Source organism: Bombus vancouverensis, chromosome 15 (assembly GCF_051014615.1).
Source record: "Bombus vancouverensis nearcticus chromosome 15, iyBomVanc1_principal, whole genome shotgun sequence".
NCBI lineage: Eukaryota > Metazoa > Arthropoda > Insecta > Hymenoptera > Apidae > Bombus > Bombus vancouverensis.
In genome coordinates this window covers 6,845,870-6,867,227 of record NC_134925.1, presented here as the reverse complement: position 1 = coordinate 6,867,227, position 21,358 = coordinate 6,845,870, and the positions used below count along the sequence as shown (strand labels likewise).

At 34.3% G+C, this 21,358-nt stretch overlaps 1 protein-coding gene across 1 annotated transcript in view; it reads right to left on the bottom strand.

The window, feature by feature from the left end:
* Positions 1–21,358, bottom strand: part of qless (decaprenyl diphosphate synthase subunit 1 qless) — a 53,143-nt gene that overhangs the window by 19,178 nt on the left and 12,607 nt on the right. The window lies entirely within an intron of this gene.

The window sequence follows — 21,358 nt, the reverse complement described above, 5'->3', positions numbered from 1 at the left end:
TCGAAACTCGATTCTGATTTCCAACGATTTCTTAGCATTCGCCGAGCATTGATCTACCGTGAACGGCGACCACAAAGGAGACAGGCTTAGTCACAGGCACAGGTACTGTTAGTCGAGGAGATACGGCGATCTTCACGAAGTTGGCAAGAAGCTGAGGCCTCAGGTAAATTATGACCCAAGCATCAGCAATGAGTAGAAGTTGTATAAACGTTATTGAAAAATTAAATAAAGATTGATCAAATTAAATGGTATAACTTATGTGCTATGCAAGCGAAATAAAAAAGAGTGTATTAAAATAACAGGTACTTCAAAAAGTCTCGCAACTAAGCTTCTACAAACAAGAAAGCTCTGCAGCCAGTTTGTTCGTTTTAGCGTGTCTTATTGTTCTTCAAATTCTTCAAACTTTGTAGAACTGTAGGATCTAGGCGAGAGAAGAAATAACGACGAAAAGAAAGTCAATAGTAGAGTTCGACAATGTAAATTCACCTATAACAAGTCCCAAATGAAATATTGCGTCAACGCAATACTGACTTTTACAAAATTATTGACTTGGGTTAAAGTTCACATGCGTTGAAACTCGGAACGACAATTTTAGTTATGTACCCATATAGAGGAACGTATAAGACATTCAGAAGTCAGATTGATTATCTTTATAAATAAATTAAACGGTACAGTAATAAATTAACCACCTTGCGTGTGTGTAAACCATTCCCATGTACTAAAAAAACTTATAGAAATAACTCAGTTGTTCCTTAAAGATTAAATATTAATTCTGTGACCTACTGAATGGGATTGAGAAATCTACAAAGTCGAAGATGATCAAAATATCAACAAAGTTTGTCAGATAGAATTTAGACAACAGCTTAAATAATATAAATACTATTATTTTCTTTTCTAAACCCAGTACTGTTATTAGCTCTGATTAGCTTGTTCGGTATCGTCATCTTCCTACAGATTTATGACTTAATGCTTTAATTTATGTCCATTACTTCGTCACATCTCTTTCATTAACAGCACACACGTACGGTGTTTCTCGATGGTTTGCAGCCTGTGAGATCAGAGGATTGGGCATGTCAGGATGCAAGTAAATGGCAGTAACGTTGTTTCACAAGTTCGCATCTTTACCGGTGGATTAATCGAGGTCACGACAAGCAAATAACACTCGTGTCCGTTAGGGACGCGTTAGACACGATGCCTGTGCAATTGCATTGTGGTTAAAGGTTCACCATTCCACTTTTAAATTAAGCTAAACATTTGCGGCGATATATGTACATATATACTAATTTTTTTTAACTTATCTCTTCTCCCTTTTGCTACAATGTTTTTCTTAATCTATTAATCGAATTATCTGTTAATGAAGGAATTTTTGTAATCATGAAATTAAAGGTTAACGAAGACGAAGTTACATGGTAAATGTTCTTTATAATTCATGCGTTTTATGCATACTTGATCGATAACGATGTACATAGATAAGAACGTTTATAACTCTTTCTCTCATCCAGACGATTTTCGTGCAAACGAGACAATCGATTAATCAAAGTGTTTCTAATACGTCAATACAAGGGAATAAAAAAAGCGAGGCTGTTTCTCGCTTCATTCGTCACAAGTATAATGAAGCAAGTTATGTTCATATTACTAATTTCATCTTTTCTTAAATTCTCATAGAAACGTTCAGCCAGTCGATAAGAAACGTAGTTATTTAAACGAAATTTTTCTTGCAATTAGTACCAGCAATTATTTAACACGAAATTCCACTATGTAAAGTAAATAACGTAAATAATAAAAAAAATCAATGAATTGTATGCACTCCAGTTAGATGAACTGCGTGTATTCATTCGTTGACAGTTTAGGATAACTAGAGTTCAACAGTAAGTTTTTGTTCACAAGCCAACAAGACGGATGTCCATCCAGACGCAGAAAAACATCCTCTACGTGTTTGAAATACATCTGCCAATGTCCTACAAACATCTTAGAGACGTCCTCCAAACTTGCCGTGTCATAAACCAGGACATCTTATTGTCAGAAGACGTTCAGTTTTACTACTGTACAGCAATGTTTCGAGATATTTGAAGATATTTAGCTATCTCGTACTATTAGAAAAAGTAACGATTAATCTTCTAACCCGGTCATTCTCGAAGCATAATTATCTCCTTTCTATAATTATAGTACTAATAGTAAAGACAAATCGATTTCCTCTGCGCTTTAGATTTTAGTTCTTGCGAATCTATGAATATGATATTATTTATATTTAATAGAAATGAAACCATCGTTATATTCGAGAGATTAACAATTCCAGTAGTGAATCAGCTCATCATCCCTGCTTAGTGATAATTGTATCGCAAATATAATTACTTAATAAGCAAATCTTTGTTTTCTCATCCTCTTTGCCGGACGTTCAAATTAAATTTCAGAATGTTTACATTTAAAATAGACGTGGGATTTACGTCTCTAAGGTTATCGTCATATCCTCTGAACATGGAAAATCCAAGGAATATTGATTTTATATAATATTGCGAAATCCTTGTTGCAGCGTGTAACATTGAACAGCTGAAAGCAATGAGACATTCTGAGAGAGCGTCGTTAGATCATTCGTTACTGATACATTACGTACACTTTAGAATACGATCACTCATAAAAATGAAGTTAAAACAGTGCGTGGTAGTTACAGCGCTATAGTTCGTGTCTCTTTGAAACTTGCTTTGTTCGACGATGACAAACGAGGTTAGTTTCACGGTTGCAAACGTGCTACAGGTGAATCTAATATGAAGCAGCCAATATGTTTATTGGAGGATATGCAACATTGAGCAATGACCGTGTTCGATGTGTGTCCATGCGTGTCATGTGATTTCCATGGCACGATATCCGCTTATTACATTCTTCGATAACTAGTTTCGTGGTAGAAGGCAAGTTCACTACCCCACTTTTACCTCTTCTATGCGCTGCTTGGTTACTCAAGGCCAACCTACAAGAAACTAACGCATCAAACAAAACCATGGAAACGCAAAGTTGCGGCGTGCACCAGATTCCAGTTTTCCTGTTACATGCTATTTTTGCGTCATCAATGGTACGTGCTCCTTGCTTATTTTATTTCCTATTAACGGGATTTCAGCCGCTTACGGAGTGCAAAGGCTAATGAATTAACGTTTAGAGTGGAGCATGCATAATGTGATGTTCATTCACGTGCTTCGATTATTTTAACCCTGCTGCTATTCCAACGTTTCTTCTTCTTTCTACAGTCGTTTCTATTTCACTCTCTTTAGACCGATTACTTCGTTGTCAACGAGAAAACAACATATACGATGTGGCCAGAAGGAAGTTTGAGAAATAAAACGGGAAAAAATAATTTTACGAAGCTGAATTATAGTTGATGAGAGAGACAAACGTATAATTGTACGTCCTATAATGGACGAGTGTTTATCACAGACTAAATTTTACTTTATATTCGTATACACAAGTATCAACTTAACGTTCCACTTAATGCAATGAATCATGCAAATAATCGTGAACGACATCATACGTAATGATTTCAGTAAAGAAATTATGAGAATTTGGACTATCGACAGCAAAAGAACGATTACGGTTCCTTTGTTTTATCTTGTTGCTAAAATTGAACAAATTCTAATTTACTTTCTCCATTGGATAATAAGTAGGGGTCTATCGCTATAATCTTATCACTATAAACGTGCATAACGCACGTTTCACCTTCTGACTTCAGTTTATTACACATACATATCTATTAATTATAACACCTGGCGGACAGGTGTGCCGTACTTTCACCAATTTGTATCCAATTCCCTTAAATAATCTTGAAAATTATTCATGACGACGAGAAAAACACGATGCAGGATCCGATACGAAATTACAGCTGGTAGAAATTTTGGTATCTGAGACCATCGTCCGATGATCCGTCTGAAAGTTGAACAAGTGGGATGTGAACTCAAAAAATGTGAAAGTACGTGACGAGCCTTCCTCGATTTAGTATAAAATCTTGTCCATGTATGTAGAAATGTTATATTATAGGTTAACAGAAAATAGTATGATAAATACCATATCGTTGCACTCTCACAAAATATAATACCGCGTTTCGCGTATTTGTTTCTCGCTAATTCTACGTCACAACAACACAACGAACTTCACTCGACCACGATAAATTCAACTCTGACAGCATTTCCCATGCTCATCTTTCCCTTAACAAACCTTGGTAACGCTCACGACACTCCTTGGCAACATTAACATATCTTGACAACGTTTATAAACAATTACCCCTCACGCCACGTCCTTCCCTGACGTCACACTATCCCACATGTGTTTACTCGTCCATAAAGTTTATTGAGATTTCTTAGTCGAAAAATCAATGATTTTCATAAATCACTTCGTTCGTACCGTTAACTGCATTTACTAACAGTACATTTATGAATATTAGATGACAAATACAAGATCAGAAGATATTTTGAAATGATTGAGAAAGATTAACATTAAGAGGCAGGAGTTTCATAAGCAACTTTGTGCGTTCCTTCTTTCTTATATTAAATTATACATAATTGCCAAGATTCCAAATCATTGCCATATTATTCATGTATAAGTCAAAATTCAATTTTAAGAAGTTTCTCTTTTTTTACGATAAATCTAGTGTAGTTCACAAAGATGTAAGAGGTGTTATAAGAAACAATAATACTGTTTTACATAAAGGCAAAAAGATATTACGCGGATCACATAAAGATACATTATAAGAAATATCTACAACGAAGAAGCGTAACAAAGATGTGAGGACACTGAAATACTATAAAGACACGAACACGCTACGATATACTATAAACTATATATCAATTGTCAAATTATTAAATTTGTCTAAGATATTTTCGAAAGGAGAACCGTGCTTCCTGGGCATTCATCATTAAGTAAATCATTAAGTCGATGTTAATGAACCCCATTTTTCATTAGTCAGAACTTTCTTAATTCTTAATTCTTTCGATAAAATTCTCGTCGTTGCCGAACGACAGACTTTCATTTAATTCCATTTGCTATCAAATGTATGGCATATATTAGATATATAAATAGATGAACCTAACAACTTAACACGATACTCTATCACATATCTTCTCTGACATTCTTGAATAAAATTCTACGTGCTATCCAATACGTACCAGAATTTCTAAGTAGCCTGATCTTTGATATACGCGATCTTCCCGCGCGAAATCTCTTTCTTAAAAATCTTACCGGTCAAATTTATTCGCTAAAACGATCGTTCGTTGAATTGCTAATCTCTTAACCAGTGAAAGTGTCCGTCAAATATTTTTCGAATTTCGCACAGTGTCTTTCAAACAAGCGAAAACAGAAAGACGCTTCGCAGCCAATATTGATTTGTGCCAAAAATGAACATGTTTTTGAAACAAATACCAAACGTTCTTTGACCCTGTTCCTTATATTGTTACGAGGATCGACGATAATCACGTAACATCGCTAAACGTGTAATGTGTGAAGTAAATTTAGTTACCAGCCGATTTTATTTACAAACTAATTCCGAGTTTTGCCCCGTTTCACGCCCGTATGTATTATAATTTTTATCGTCATCATTGCCGTTCTACGAACGACACTTTACTTCATTTTCTGCTCGTTAATCACCGTTCTACGATTAACATACGATTCTTTTTTTTCTTTTTTCTCCACCTATTACCCGTTTCCTTGCCCCACAAACACGCGTATGTTGCAATCGAAGATGACGGCTAAGAGTATAATTAAATAATAACTCGTGCAAAAAGGTAGAAAGGTGGTTAACCCTGAAATACCATGGTATATAGAGTACCGTGAATTTCGCATTTCTTTTTGCAGTTCACAAGAGATTGCACGTTATCGTTACATTGTTCCAAGACCTCTTGCATGCTAATTTACCAACTAATAAACGAGTCACGAGTTCTGCGTTATTGACTTCTTTTTTACAATTTTATGACTCTATGTTAAATAGGAAAATTAGTGGAGAGTAGATTTTTATGTATTTATAGAAGACGAAAAATTGCGAAAATACAGAAAATGCAGAGATGCAAACAAATGTTGAATGTTATGGTACTTATCGTAATATTCAATGAATGAAATGAGTTGCCACTTAGGTTTAATTTCTTTAATTAGATTTATAAAAATCCGCAGTCTAGTAATTAGATAAGATCGTAATTTGTACAAAGGCTTCGATGTGGAAAGATCAAGACTTTGCAATAGACTGACTTATACGCACGCTAATAAAATTGTATTCTTTAAATAGAAAAGAATTTTTCTTTAAATTGAAATTATCTTTAGCATTAATAATTCGGCGAGTAGCGTGACGACTCTGCATATTTTCGAATATATAGGAAAATATTAGAAGACAAAATTCTAACAAGTGAATAAATCTGTATTCTGAAATACAACTTACCGCTGCACAAAAAGGCAAACATTTAGTACTTTTAAGATGTTTATTCAGGTTTGAGATACTTTTAAAAATTGGGTACATTTCCCGGAATTATTCAACAAGTGCAGTATCAGAGAATCCGAAACCAATCCGTTTGACCGGTTAATTTATTCGATGTAAAAGTCAAGGATCAGTCACGTGTTCAGGATTTCGAGAACTAAAGTAACCGCCTTGGATGCACGTGATTTGAATGGAACTCCTAAGATTTCTGTCTCATACCTTAGTTCGGTAGCCTATAGATTTTCTTAATTTACAAGAAGTTTGACCAATAAATCGACCGACTATGTTAATCTTGGGCATTATATCGTTATAATTACAAGTCGCAATATCGTCGAAGAAACTTCCTCTTTCGCTTCAAATAAACGTTTCTTCTTGGAATTATTTGCTGTTCCATTACTTTGTCTGTGGCGTTTCAATCGTCAACCGTAAATGTACCTAAAGTATTTGAGCATTATTGTCAGTAAAAAAAGGTAGACCCTTTTCGTTTTTCGCTTTTCAAGAATTTTCAAGAAGATTCTAATAAGTTGAACGTCGTGGCAGAGTATACTCCACGCAATTGTGAAGATGCAACTTATGCTAACTGCGCTTATACTTTTTACATTGTTTAAAGTTATAATTAAAATATCCTCTGAGTTAATCCAACGATTTAATCTTTTATTCTCAGCAACCTGAGGAAGGTTAAACAAAAAGAAAAAAAAAGAGAGAAAAAGAAAGAGAAAGAAAAATAACCTCGAGACTGAAGCCAATAATGCTGTTGCAATTTAAGAATAATATCGAATTTTAATCGTGTTAACTTTATACTGGACGGGGCTATTTAACTGTTCGTTAATATTCATTGCTGTTTCGGGGAATGAACGAGACGTTAATTACAATTAGTGACGCTGCAAGAAAGGTAGATGAAAATCACGGTGAAGACGCGTGAAACTTCGTAGCTGAGATATACGTGATATCAATTAGACAGAAGCATCCGTTCTGAAGTTTCATGAAGATTATTTTACTATTCGCTTTATTCCTAGCTGATTCAATTACGAAATTTTAGTCACACAGCAAACAAAGTGTATGGCTACTGGCTCAGGCGAATTTCTAATGCGATGAGTAGTATAATTAATTAGTTGTATCATAAGACTGGAATAATTTTCTTTGTTTATTCGGTACTAACTTCTGTATTGAAAGTAACAGGAATCTTCTTGTGATTCATAACTAGCCTTTGTTTGCGATCAAATTTTGTAAAAAGGCTTACAGTGACATTTTAATAATTATTGAAGTATTTATCGTAGTTTTCAATAAGTTTTAGTATTATTATGGTATTTACTGAAGGTAAGGTGAGATTAATAAAAATAATAAAATAGAGGTTGTTAATTGATTCTGTCATATTATTACACTTGTTTTTTTCGATCTGTATCTTTCATTGCAGTATTAATTTTCTTTTTTATTCGTAAAGCATAAAATACATGTAGTATCTACAAGTATAACTTGTGGTGATATCAACACTTAAAAAAATAACCTAGAAGTAGTAACAAATCAGTTTTTAAGCCGTACGCGCTCTAGAAGGACAATAAGGCGCTTTTTCTAAAAACGAGTAAGAAATTCTTACGACGATGATCTGAAGAAATGCGTATAAGGAATGGCGTAAGACTGCATGCTTCGTGCAAGTGCTTCTGTCGCAAGACACCTCTCAACCCACGTCGTTATTCAAAGGAAACTACAAAAACTTAAAAAAAAAAGTATGTCGCTCTACATTCTTGAAAAAAAAAACAAATAAAATATAAAAGTATAAAATTGTAAAATATTTAGCTTAAAGCGAGTACGAAGCCATTCCGTTTCGTTAAATGAAAATTCAAAAATTAGAAAGTTCAGAATTAAAAGAATTCTCAGTTTCCGATCGCTCATTCTGAAATTTTTTTTTTTGTTATCACGAGTTAATTAATACGAATTTTATTGGGAACTTGCGTAGCGAGAAATAAAAGTATCTAAGCTTCGAACGCAATATCCTGCAGTCGCTAACATGGCACAAGTTATAAAAATTGCAGAATTATTAGAAAAATCACAGAAGGTGTGTTATAAAAGTAAATTTAAGCGAAAAAGCAATCATCCGTATCCGAGATCAAACATTCTCATTTTCCTTAACAGTTTACCAATGTCGACGTTTAAACGTAAAGGATAATTATGTGTCTTAAGGTATTAAGCAAACATATATAATTGTTCGCATGAATTCATTTAACTAACAAAAAAAAGGCATGAATTAGAAAGTATTTCTACAGTTCATGTACGAATAAAGTAAAAACATAACCTCCTTTACTAAAAGAAAAAACCTATAAATTGTTATATTGCTCCATATAGCAACAGTGTTATTAATACACTGTAGCAATCTGATATAATAATAAAGTTAGATATAATATGTACATTTAATTAATAATTAACTAGTAAAATTAATAGGATAGATAATTTTTCAATAGATGTAAACATTTATCGGTGAATATTTTATTTTTCCATCTTCTTTTATAAATTCGTGAGGAAATATGGAACATAGAATGTGACACGAGTGGACTGTAAGACTTAAATAAATAAATTGAATAAAGTTCTACGTAAAAATGGAATATGAAATAAATGAAACTTAAAAGTATGGAAAGATCGAAATACCACATAAAAATTTGACGAAATGCTAAAAAATAGAATGTTACCGTTATCAGATTAAAATGAAAAATGCACGAAAAAAGTACACGATACAAGCGAAAAGGCAAGCTCTTATCCGCGTAGTTTACAAGAAAGAATCGTTCAAATCCCGAAGAAAATTCGATAATAAACTTCTAAAATTTCCGTGAAAACCACTCTGTTGGAAAAGTTTACTTTCTAATAATTCTAATGTCGATTACAAAAATACTCAACTACCCTATGACTAACTTAAACGCACCACTTCTTTTCTTTTTACCATCGTGAAAGCTTTCGACACAATTAAACGCATACATATACAAAATCCGGAAATAGATCTGAACTTCTCAATCTTCAAAAATTCCTCTGTCCGCCAATCAATAATTAAATATAGCTAAGTATTATATGGTTACACCATATGATACTTCTTCGAACTGACAAACGTCCGCAACCACGTTACATCATGGAGAGATCTTACACGTTTATATGTTACCATGTATGATCGAAGAGAAAAACTCGAGGGACTGGGTGACACTATCTGCGATCGTCCTAAATCGAATAAATCCAGTTCGGTGTTTCTGTAAAAGGAGAAAGTGCGGTTACATGGCCGGACTACTCGACTCCACAGTATAGACTCGGGGAACTGGTATCGTTGATCGACAGTAGCACAAAGTTTGTCAAGAACAGATATCATAAACTGTTAATCATAAACGAGTTCATTAGTGGTCGTGCTCATAGCAATTGTACATGCGCATGTTCAACGAGATAATGATAATGCCTGCATGTCTAGATATTGACTGGATGTTGACTAAGTAATTAATAACGAAGTAATTACCATACATAACAGTTACACTAATTGTAAACAACTGGTAATAAACTGACTACCGATAACAAACAGTGTTGTTACCGGTAATAAATTAGAGATAATCTCCACGCGAAGGATCTTCTTGCCTTTTACAACTGTTACTTTTTTTTAATAACAATAAGTCGTCTGTTTTACTCTTATGTAATTTTTATCACAACTCCGCTCTCTTTTATCTCTGACTGAATACTTTAATCTAGCAACGAGATATTTCGCATCCTCTGATCAAACTGCAGGAAGATAACTTTCAAAGTACCTAAGTTCTACAAATGTTAAATTATGTGTGCGCTTAATTTAGGTCAAGTAACAGAAAGAAACACAGACTCGTTGCGAATCGCTGAATTTATACTAACTAAAAAAAATTTTCGGATAAAAACAGAAAGTTTCTCTCGCGATATTCAAAAACTGTGAAAAGTGAACATTAACAGTGAACATTAAATTAATAAAGGAACCAAAAGCAAAAACTGTCTAAATTACCGCATACGCGGTTCTATATAGTCTTACAGATACTCTCGCGCGAAAGATTGATTATTCGCCTCGATGAGACACGCACCATACAAGGTTGCTCGTTTCGTTCGATGACAATGTCAGAAAGAAAGGCTGCAGCATCCTACCGGGCCGCTAATGAAAAGAATTTGCAAAAATTTTGATTTAACAGCGACACGCGATGGCGATAATTGCCACGTATGAATCAGCAGTTCGAACCTTGTAAAATCTATGGAAAGCCTTGAGAAACGAACGCTTTCTCACGACCGCTTCCATATTTAGAAATTTACGCGATAGTAATCGCTTCTACTTTTGATGCCTTTGTGCGAAATTTGGAGGTGTAAAACCGAATAGAACGCGCATGATATGCAAAAATATATAAAATATCCATAACTACAAACGTAGTCGTGTAGAAACGTTGAAACTATTAGAAGCTTCTCGTAAAATTAATTATTTCATAAACGCACCAAATACGTAGAAAATATCACAAGTAGATTGCATATATTTTTACGTATTTATGAAAAATTTACGAACGCAAAAATACATATACAGAATGCACGTACGTAAGGAGCGAAGAATACAAAGAACATCCAACTATAGTGCACGTTATAATATTTTCTAACCAAAACAATCCCCTATCTAGGTTCCATATTTTAATTATATTCATATATCAATGAAAATACAAGTCGTTATAAATATTCGCGGTGCAGTAATCGCGCTGGAACATCGATTCGTTTCATTAATCGCTGTTCCATACGAATTGAAAAATTTCGCTAGTCACGCGAGATGTTTAAAATTGGGCAAAAGCATTGTGTCGCAAGAATTATGGCAAAGTAAAGAAAGAGAAGTTGCACGCGTGTGCATCACAAATAAATACGTGACGGCTGTTTGCGAAAGCAGTTGCAGTGATCGCGGTGATAATTCATTTCTAACGTTACGCGTGCTTCGGTTGACCGACGAATATTTATTAACTTGGACGCCAATTGATTTCGTTTGTCGATGTGGAGCACTCCTTTCCCTTTTTAAATCAAGTTTCTATAAATGTAAAGGAAAGTACATATTTGGTAGATATAAAAAACGGAAGTGATATATTTTCGTCTGAAAAGTGAAGGCATATCATGGGTGATAATCATCGATTCTTCTTTCTTTCTCGAATACTTACACTTGTATTATTCAGTTCATGAAATTAATATACGCTGCGTCTGGTAATTATAAAATAAGCAGAAACTTTCAATTTTTACGCGTACCTTGTGTTATATACCCCTATACGTTAACGTGATACGGAATGCAATAAAGTGTATTTATTTTATTAAGAAAGAATTCATTCTTTTTCTTTTCATTCTACGAAAAGAAACACAAAATCGATTATATTAAACAAAAAAAAAAAAAAAAAAAAAAAAGAAGAAAAGAGAAAGAAAGGAAACTAGTAGAAACTTAATTTATTCTCGTTACATAACTATGGCACTCTGTGGCATAACAGAATGCTTTATCGTGCCAAAATCCAACTCAAAATACAGTAAAATAAAATTGTATCGATAATTTCTACAAGTTAAACGGCTTGTTTTTGCTCTCTTAAAGAAGTTTTATAGTCATGAGACTTTGAGTATGTCGTTGATACTTTTTTCACACACCTTTCATTACATTAGAAAGTATCTTTCTATCTAAATCTTTTCGACAATCTTAACTGTTTAATTTAGCCGTGCCCGGTTGACCGAACGACGTACAGACTAAACGCTGAAAAGGTTAATTTAGGCCCGGCTGACCTAAATTGTTCCGCGGTCCACCTGGAACAACTGAACTTTCTTCGAGCTCCTTACTAAACAAAATAATATTTCAAAGATTAGAACAATCAGAAATCATGGCAAATAGCATAAACGCGTCAAACATAGTGCAAATAGAGAAACTGATTCCGATAGATAAATGAATGTTCTTCGAGGTATAAATGGTACACTGTTCATAGTATGTATACTGTTAGCAGCTAACTATGCAAAACACGTTCAGCATCTTGAGAAGATGACGTGGCCGAAGTTCAATTTTGATGACAAAGAAACGACATTTGTCAAGTCAGTTAGCCGACAATCTTCGGTTTCATCGTTTCCAAGCGAAGGACGCTTTCACCCTGTCATTAGAATCGACAAACGCACGACGACCGCTGCTCGAGAAAAAAATCTGCATACTTCGATGAGTGAAAGAATCGATGAGTTATGTAATTAAAAGAGTCGCGTCACCAAAAAGGTTACGGTAGGAGAAAAACATTTTTATTGAATTATTATTTAATATTTTAGTTAAAAATTGAGAATATCAAACGAAGTGGCACGTATAAAAATTATGGGAGAATATTCGAAAGATTTCGAGATCTTGTTAGAAGAGTAAGAGACTGGTAATAGATGTAGAAGCTGTGAAGTATAGATTCCACGTGACAAAGATGTAGATATTAATTTCTATTATTTACTGAGTAATCTACGTACCGGACTAATTGAATGAATTAATTGTATTAAACTTCATTAACCACTAACATTATCTCTGATTCTATCGTACGTTTAAATTATGCGATTTAACGTATAATGTAATTGAAATTCATTCCTATAGCATTTCGCAAAAAAATAAAGTTTCGCAGAATCGGAAATGATGGAAATCGAGTGAAAGATGGTAACAAGAAACGGTTCGGTAATTCAATGAAAAAGGGAAATTCATTTTTACCGAGCTGCGAAAAGCAAGCACTCTTGGACACTTGAACCGTGTCGTTGCCAAATCTTTGGAATACAAGCAGCCGCGCCTGTTTACCTAGCAGAAAAACTTTCACTCCTTTGCCGAAGAGTATTTCTGAAGAATCACAGATAAGAATCACGTTTCCGAGCAAAAGCGTACAAATTCTATTTCTTTTCCTTCCTATTCTCGATCTTCTAATTATATGAAATTAATTATTCTGGAATTTATTTCCCAGTTATTTAACGTTGTCACGAAACTCTATCCCCTCTCTGTTGAAATCACAAACTTCCCAAATAAATATCAAATTCCTTTCGTTAGTACGATACATGAAAATACGAAAGTCCTTTTTGCTCCGCTGTATTGTTAACCATACACTATCTTGAACCTCTTAATGTCCGGATATAATTTCTATATTTATTTAATAATAAATTACACGTACCAGGTTTTGAAGTCATTGTCGCGTTGGAAGTAAAAATTGTTTAATAACTCCAATTTTGTAACGCTGACTTCTACATTGTTTTTTAAAATATTTAAATACTTATATTCACCTAGAATATCAACTACGAAAACGAGATTTACAGTGTTGTTTGTAACCATACATCCCACGACATTGTAGAACGTCGATCTTTAATATTTCTGAGTTGGATTTGCCCTGGACGTAGCGGCGTCCATTCAATCCAAATACGTCGTATTTGCTTTCATCTGAGAATAGAACTTTATTAGAAATATACCAGAAAGTAGTATATTTATTTATGAATTGATTACTTTCCATATCTTAAACGTCTGGCTCGATTCGTCTTGTTAATGAATGTCAGTTAGTTTTTCTGATCCGCATGTACGTTGTCTGTTTGTAACTATTTCCTCCGTACAACACGTACATCGTAAACACGTTTCTATCTAATAATTTGTCGATCTGCTTATATTTCCATCTTTGTGTATCCGCTTTGTCTATCTCAATGTTAATATCGATTTCCTCTCCAATATCCGTATTTCTGATCTTCTGTAACTCCTTGTCAACGCACAAACCAATATTATTCGTAGCGAAGCCTGAAGCTCGTTACACGATGTTTCTACAATTAAGTCGATCAATGTTTCCATCGTGCGTACAAAAATGTGTACAAACTTTTGCTCGCTTAACGTTTTTCCGACGTCCGATTACTTCTGCGACCTTGTTTTTGTACATCATTAGAACGTTTCACAATGTTTACAAATGTTATCGGTTTCGTTTCAATTGTTAGAACGTTCGAATGCATTTTGCATATTTCGAATTGCAACGTTCGAATATTTTCGCCAGTCACTCTATATATTTATATTACTAATATTTATTTATTATACGTAGAAAATTCTGCAGAGATCGTGATAAAAACTGGTATGTCAACCCAGAGTTAGGTATGAATACAGTGAAAGCATTATACGAGTAATAATGTCCAACGAACCACATATGACTTTTTTTCTCTCCTCTGTTTCTCTCCGTTAAAAGATCAGAGTACACACGATACGAGCGTAGTTAGAAATGCAAAATACATAGTACAAATCAGGAATTGCGAAAGGAAATAGAATTTCTGTGGTAGCAGCTCGTACCACGCGTGTTCTTAATTCATAAAGATGCTATAAATGCATCAATCGCATTACGTACGCCCATCGATATTTGTTTAGAATCGTTTAGCGATGATACTTCAATGTCACGAGGGAAAGAAAGTTTCTGTTCTTATCACATTATGATCATCATTGGCAACATTATGGTCGCTTATCATTTCATTAGGAATGTAATATCTACGAGACTGATCTGTCACATCGAAAATAAGCGTCTCACATGAGTATTAAATGTTCTTAAATATTCAGAGATCTGTCGGATAACGCTTATCGTATTAAGCTTACGAATATCGTGATTATTATATATATTATAGATGAAATTATTCGCTACGTGTAATAGGATTCGTGTGTCATCGAACTAGAGTAGAATTCTGTTCGTTGAAGCGAAACTTTATTTAGTGCTCTGGTTAACCAAATATCCGCCAATTAAATCCACTTACTTGATCGTGCTGGCTTGTACTATTTGAATAAGAAATCATAAGCAGTGGAGAGAATCAATGAACTTTCATCGCACAAATTTTATTTATGGCGATTAACAAATGTAGATTACGATAAGTAAAGTTCGAATGTGTATCGCTTCGATTACGAAATGACAAGACGTCTTTTAAGAGATAAGAAGCGAAGAGGAAAACAGAAGTAAATTATAGTTCTCATATTTCCTCTATTTCTTCTTTTACTTTTTGAAGACGACCTTGTATTAAATTTGTGTTTTCGCTATGAATGAAACGTAAACGTGCTAAAGATATCGAGAACAAGACGTATATTCATATGATAATCCGTTTACCTAGCATAGTTTTTACCTTGCGAAATCAGTCCCATGAAATTGTTTACATTCATACTGAGACGTCTCGTATACACGCTCTTTGTAGTTAAATAATTATTATAAAAGAAACGCAGATACATTTAGGTACTTTGTATGGATAACTGAAATGCAGTATATATGCATATGTGAGAAAAAAAAAGAAGAATGGTTCCATGTTATTCACAATGCATACATTGTTAGCATATTGATTGTGTGATTTGTGAGAACATATACATTCAGCAGGGTGACAAATAGATATCCAGGGTTCACGTTTTATTCAAAAATGACAATCAAAATATGAAGTGTAAAGAAAACGTATTAGCTTTTCTTTTAAACCAGTACAAGGCCATATACAGTTATCTACTTTAAGCCGGTTCCATAATAAAATTACTTAAAATACTTTTCTGCTTTATTCCTTCAAAAAATACAAAAATTTTATTGACTTCCATCTCGATAGATTTAAAAGATATCCCCATATTTCCCACGAAAGAATACATTGATATAATCTTAATAAAAAGCATAAATTTCCCTTCCTCTATGTGCCTTAATTTACACAAAATTCATTTTTGTAACTGCAAATAGCGGTACATTATATTTCACAAAATTACACATTCAATTCTAAATATCGTACGTTCTTTCCAAAAAACATTCTTCGGCAACTATAACTGTAAAAAAAAGAGTAATTTTCCACGGTACTTCAACGCGTTTTACGGGAGAAAAATACGTTAAATAACACGTAATTGGTACTTTCTTAATAATAATTTGTTCGTACTATTCTATGAACAATCACCGTATGAATTTTAATAGCAGAACCGTTTAATCAATTTGTGAACGCAGTATTGCGCATTCACCTTTTACCAATTAAAGCATTACGCTGAACGTAAGTTGCATAAAACCAATTTGAAACCAGTTATGGACGAAACGAATCCTCAAAGCCATCGCTACAAGCGTGCAGCGAACTTTGGCAAATGCTCGAAAACGTCTCGGCAGTGTTGTGAGAGCGACCTTGATTCCCTTGGCTGGATTTATTTCGCTTGGAGTACGCGGTCGAAGCGTTCATCGACGGTCATCAGCATCCATGAACGCGACTCTGAGCGATTCCAAAATGTGGGTCGGCCAGAATCGTCGGAGAAAGTGTATTTTCTCACTCCATATGCCTCTTGACATTCGATATCGTTCCTTGAACACTCGTAGCCTATGTTCACCGGTGCAACTCGTGTCTGACATTAACGTGTAAAACGCGATGAACAGATCCAGAGACGCATAGATCTTGTTCAAATATAAGTTCAAATATACGGCGTGTTTAATACCTTAGGTAGTTTTTTTTCAGATAAAACTTTAATTATACGTAATTTCTTCGCGATATTGTATATCCAATTAAAGCAATTCCCATTTTAACGACCAATTATATTGTACAGTGGCTATAAAAAGGATACACCACGTCGTGGATTTATTGTTGCATTAATAAATGCTTTTATTATTGCACTTTTCTACCGATTAATTAGATCCGACTGTAGTAAATTTCGTATCACTGAAACAATATTTTCGTGCGAAAAAAAGTTTCATATTGCGGAAATGAAAACTACACTAGCACCTAGTTACTTAGATCTGACTATAACAAATTTCGTATCATTTCGTGCGATTATAGAAATTTGTTTCTATGGAAATTAAATGTAGAACCTAATAATAATAATAATAATAAAAAAAGGAAGATTCGTTGAAAAATGAGGATAGGTACAAATACTTTTTATAGACACCGTAGTTCGCAACTTCAAACGTATAATGTTCAAATATATATCATTGACACTAAGAATTGTCAATTCTAAAACTTCCAAATTCTCGAATTCCTGTGTTGAGTATATCAATACACATGTACCCATGAATCTTCAAAAGACAAGAATTACGGATTTCGTACAATTATCTGTATATTAAGAATGACAATTTTCAATTCTCTCGTATGTATCTTCCATACACATGCAATTTTAATACAAATTGAGCAACATAGACTGTGGTACACGTACACCATAAACGTGTTAACTCGAAAGAGAAATGTTACTCAAATTATCACCGATACTTAACTCCAACAAAAATTACGCGCGGAGTATGTTCATTTTAAGAATTCTATTATCAGAATTGTCCAAGAACCTTGGTGCTATAACCACGCAACTGCATCGTAACAATCGACAGAACCAGAAAGTCCAATATCAACTGCCCAACGATTTGTTGACTAACGTTCAAGAAAATAGGAGAAGGACAAAGACGCAATGACCTGTGGTGAACCTAATCGCCCGCTTTATTTCCGCTCATTCATCGTTCGACGTCGTGCTACTTATTGCTCGGCCTATTTGGGAAAGGAAAAGTGGATGACGACGATTGTCAGCCACGATAGAACCTTCGTGGAAAGTTGTTGTGAAATGCCCACTGACCTTGATTGTTCGAGCTCTGTTGTGTTATCTATCGTAGTGCTGGTCGATGGTCTTTGGAGTTTGTCCAATCGCTAATTATTCGTATCATATAATAATTGATTACATGTGCCAGATTTGGATCCGAATAACGAACTCAGGTTCGATCGTGAGTTTTATTGATCGAGATGAAGGTGAGAAAAGATAGCGAGATCGATGAATTGTTGGCTAAACGCCAATTCGTCTGTGACATTTGCGTAATGACTGATATGATCGACAGAGAATCGTATTTCACGTGGATCATGCATTGTGCAATAAGAGATGTTGCAACAACGTTAGATACACTTGGTACTTGTAAAGTCTTTTCAATAAAATACCAACAAATATTCCCAGAATACTTTTTTACGATTTATGGTACTTCGATTCTTGTAAATATGGAACAGGTATACGAAGAAAGTTTTGAATCTCTTAAAGTCTCTTGAACTCTTTTCATTCGACTCTTTTCAGGTTTTCTATAAAAATTATTTAACAGGATATGTTATGGTAATTTAAAATAAATAGGAGAAGATTTCAATCAGCAGTGAATCGATACAGTGAATACAGAATCGATCAGAACGAGTTTCTGCCACTAAAATTGCCAATTACCAATCAGGATTTCAAAGGCCATAAAATATCTAAACGTTGGACCATTCAACGCGATCATTCCTGTCACCCTCTAGATCCAGTTTCCAAACAAGGACAGCAGCCTCGTTCAGAATCAGGAAACTAATGGACACGGCCATCGAATAACAGTTATACGCTTTAGTAACTTCTCACTAATTGAGCAAGCTATCAAATTCGCAATCATGTTCGCAATCATTCGCAAAAATTCGTGAGGTATTTTTGACACTAGGATTTCGACACGATAGCCAATGAAGGAAACACGACCGTGAGATAAAACGATAGGTGCAGGTGTCCCATTCGCCAAAAGGGCTCGCGTTCTTGACCTAAATTTTCGACCTCCACTGAAACCGAAAGGTCTTTGACCATCACGGCCGTATTAGACTTCGAATATTCGATGGACAGACGAGTATTGTATCGACAATCAGAAACGGTGTACGTAAGTATGTATATTGAGTAAGGAGAGGGTAAACAGGTTCAAAGAAAGTTTCTTCGCAGTTTCGAGAGGGGAGAAAGATATATGGCTGTGAACGCTCGAAAGGAATCCAAAGAGAGTCTTCACGAAACTCTTTCGTTGCTCCATTATACGCGAAATTTATGGAATAGAATGTTACTTCAGTTCGAGAAGAAAATGGAAAACCAAGGTTAAGAGGAAACTCTGTGCGTTAGGTTAAATAGAATGCAATTCTAAGAAAATACTGAACATTGTAGAAACCATTCAGTATATTGACCACGGTTAGATTATCAATTTCGTGGCTTTAATAAGTTTTCTATTTAGAAATCACCTATAGTGGCTACAAAAAGTATTTATATCTCTATTTTTCAACGAAGCGTTTTTTTTTATTAAAAAATAAAATTTCATTCTCATAGTGATATGATCTCATAGATAACATGAAAGTAGTTAAGTATAAATATACCTTAATATACTCAAGCTTGAATTAATTAACATGTAAATATTATAATAAATTATATACAAGTACTTTTCGTAGCCACACTGTATCTTTTTCACGTGTCGTCCATTCTTATTAAAAATAAATCTTATCGTCCTTCCATTTACAAGAAATAGAAACACTCGGATTAAAATTAATTTCCCTTCAGATACAAAATCTTAATGCTGTAACTATAGAAGATTTCTTCGATAAATTATTCTACAACTATTTTTGTCCACGATTGATCACTTATCTATTTATCCTTCGTTAAAATATGCTGTCATCACGTGTAATCGTAATATTATCGGCGAAGGAAGCAACAGGTTTCTAAACGAGCGTAAGTAGTTTCAGCCAAGCCACGGATGTCTGATCTTCGTCGGATTCTACTACTTCCTCGATACTTGATAGGTGCACGCACGCAATATTGCATGCAGGTTTGCAAGGCTGTTCGACCAAGACTCGCTCCATTATGGGAAAGTGGCGTACGTGCCGAAAAGAACATATACATAGGCATGAATTTGAGTCCAGCGACCTTGACATATCAGAAATCCCCTTTCCAATCGGACAGAAAAAGCCGCCAGAAATTAATCAACAGCGTCATCATCGCACTTAAATATAATTCTCTTTTTTTTGTTATTTATTTCAGTTGGATAAAGATACAATACTTTCAGTCAATCATAAGCTCAAATTACAAATTGTAGGTTGTTCATTTCTTTCGTTCTATAGATCATTGACTGTGGATTATCGATTCTTTTTACGATATTTCGATGAATATGATAATGAAGACAAGTTGTAAAATTTACTGACAAAATTCCATTTCGTTTAATTATTAAATTTATCACTGCTGTGTAAAGGTAGATATTTCTGTCAACGTAACTTGTCAAATTTCGTTAATAATAATAAGTTTAATAGCGCAAGATAATCCAGACAAGATGTGAACTTTTTCATATTTCTGGCAATTTCGATTTCCATATCGTATCTTCGTTGCAATTTGAATGAGACTCTAATCAATACCTGGACAATTCGGTCTTTTCCAGTTTCTTCTGTGGAATTGACGTATCGACTGGATACTAAATGTTGAAAGCCGAAACGGTGTCTGACTGCTTATCTTAATTTAAAAGTAGATGCGACGATTTCACGTTGTGCGCTTGCACAATGTCTCGAGATTATACAGAACGCACGAAAATGTCAAAAATTTCTGAAAGCTAGTTTTGAAATGTATATTTTAACAAAATTTTACGTTCTTCGATGTTATCTTTAAAATAAACATCTTTCTGATGAAAAGATAAGTACACGGAGTAGAAGTAGTCTAGAAGTAGTACATTTTACTAGCAACTATCGCATTAACCGAATTATTCTGATGACCGATTTCGCAAATTCACTCCACGATTCACTGATCTTGTAAGCATGATCTTTTTTTTGAAAATCTACCTTGAAACTTGATGTAATAATAATTATATTTCGTAACACTAATAACATCATACCATACCACGTTCTCATGGAAAATTATGAAATTATATACGTAGTCTATCTGGGTTAACAAAATTCATATCGTAGATCTGTTGAAACTTACAAAAATCTACAAAAAGTGGAATTGATCAATGTGTCTTCTGAGAAGTTCAATTGTGTCGTTATATGGGACAGTACTATATCAAAAGCCAACATATCGTCTATTATCGGATAAAACCGATAAGCCAAATCCTTAAGATACATCAATATACGTGAAATCTTCGTATCTTTCGTTTGCGATCTCTTCAGATAAGGAATCGATCGTTTTTTGTGGAAACGGTTCAGCAACGTCCAAAGAATCGCCCATCAAATCGATAA